The 2,220-nt window shown below is 34.7% G+C and overlaps 1 protein-coding gene across 1 annotated transcript in view; it reads left to right on the forward strand.

Annotated features, from left to right (window-relative positions):
- SNX25 (sorting nexin 25) overlaps positions 1-2,220 on the forward strand; it is a 255,337-nt gene that overhangs the window by 63,691 nt on the left and 189,426 nt on the right. The gene's annotated exons all lie outside the window — the stretch shown is intronic.

The following is a 2,220-nucleotide window of genomic DNA, read 5'->3' on the forward strand; positions in this document are numbered from 1 at the left end:
TTGGCTTTTCAACTCTTTTAACATCTGATTTATGTATTTTGGGGCTCTTTCAATGGGTCCATAGATATTTATTATGGTTATATCTTCATGTTCAATTGATCCTTTAATCATTATATAATGTCCTTCCTTGTCTCGTATGGTAGTTTTTGTCTTAAAATCAAATTGATCAGAAATTAATATTGCAACTTCTGCTCTCTTACAGTTGCCATTTGCTTAATGTATCTTTTTCCATCCTTTGATATTTAGTCTATTTTTGTCGTTATCTCTAAGGTGTGTCTCTTGTAGGTAGCATATTGATGGGTTTTCTTTTCTTATCTAATCTGCAACTCTCTGTCTCTTGTGTGGTGCATTTAGTCCATTAACATTCAGGGTAATTATTGAGAAGTATGAATTGGTTGCTGTCATTTTGGTATGTGTTTTTTCATGGTGTCCCTGGCTTCTTTGTTCCATATTATTTTCTCTGTTGAGCTCATTATGTTTAGGAATCGTGTTATCATTTCCTTTGTTGCTGTTGTTTTAGTATTTGCTGAATATTTGTGCTTGTCCTCTTTTTTATTGTGTTGTGAAGGTTTATCATTTTCTTTGAGGTTACCCTATAATTTATAATTTTCTCCCTAAGTTTAGAACAGTCCATTCTATCTTGCAACCCTCATAATTTCCTCACCATTTAGAAGTTCTGTAACTACACAGTCTTTTCCCTCTTTTTGTTTGTAGTTGTCCTCACTTGCCAATTGATGTGTCTTGTTCTCTGTTTACAATCTTGTAAGCTCATTTTACTTTGGATATGTCCATATCTTTGGTTTCTGGGTCATGTCCTTCTGTGTATTAATGGCCTGTTGATATTTGCTATTTTTGGTTCTCTGTTCAAAGGACTCCCTTTAGCATCTCTTGTAAGGTTGGTCTGATTTTAACAAATTCCCTTAGTTTCTGCTTATCTGGAAATCTTCTAATTTCACCATCATATTTGAGGGACAATTTTGCTGGGTATATAACTGTTGGTTGAAAATTGTTCTCTTCCAGGATATTATATATACCATCCCATTGCCTTCTCATTTTCATGGTTTCTGGTGAGAAATCAGAGCTTATTGTTACTGGCTGTCCTTTGTAAGTAACTTTTTGCTTTTCCTGTGCTGCTTTCAGGATTCTTTGTTCTTGGTTTTGGTAAGTTTGATGTTGATATGTCTTGGTGATTTTCTTTTGGGGTCTATCCTGTTTGGAGTTCGTTGGACTTCTTGAATGATATATTCTCCTCTTTCATCATTTCAGGGAAGTTCTCCTCCAGCAAAGCTTGGATAATTTTCTCAGTGGTTTTATTTTTCTCTTCCTGTTCTGGAATTCCAGTGACGTATAAATTATTCCTTTTGATGGTATCCCACGTGAACCTTAGGCTTTCTTCATTTTTTAAAAAATTTTTTTTCAGATTGATCCCTTTCCAAAGAAGTATTCAGTATTTGTCTTCAGTCTCATTAATTCTGTCTTCCATTGCATCCATTCTTCTCCTTTGCCCTTCCAATGTGTTATCTATTGCTGAGAATTTGGTATTAATCTTCTGGATTTCTATCTGTAGATTTTGAATCATTTCTAATTTTTCATTTATTTTGTCATTTTATTCTTGTATTTTCTTCCAAAATTCTTCTAATTTTTTTTCTGTGTTTTCTTTGGTCTGCCTCTCAATCCTTTGAAGATACCTAAATATAATACTTTTGAATTCCTTATCAGAGAATTCCAATGGTGCTTTTTCCTCAGGGATGTGTTCTGGTCTGTATCCTATTCCCTTGTTTCTACCACTTTATCTTGCTTCTTTGTGTGGACTGTGATGGTCTGTTGTCTCCGAGACATCGTGGTATTGTATTAGGATCTCTGATAACTGTTTGTGAAGAGCAGCTAAGGCTGATTCAGGCTCTTCTTGTTTTTTTTTTTTATCATTGGCCCATTGGTGGAGCAGGAGGTGGTGGCTCTCACTCCGTAAGTGAAGTTGCAGGAGGTGTGGGTGTAGTTGTGTCTTATGGGGACTGTTGCTGTGTCCCACTCAGTTAGACAAAAATTACAATTGAATAAACAGCAAAAAACTAAAAGCACTTGGACAAAAAATACACCATATAATCACATAGGATCAGTAAGCAAAAAAAGAAAAAAGGGAGAAAAGAAGAAAAATAAAAGAAAACATGCAATATCTAGGAATAGGGCATTAAGAGAAAAAAGATAGAGAAGGAGAATAAT

Source organism: Orycteropus afer, unplaced genomic scaffold, assembly GCF_000298275.1.
Source record: "Orycteropus afer afer isolate SDZICR_OR568_19922 unplaced genomic scaffold, OryAfe1.0 scaffold00215, whole genome shotgun sequence".
Classification (NCBI taxonomy): domain Eukaryota; kingdom Metazoa; phylum Chordata; class Mammalia; order Tubulidentata; family Orycteropodidae; genus Orycteropus; species Orycteropus afer.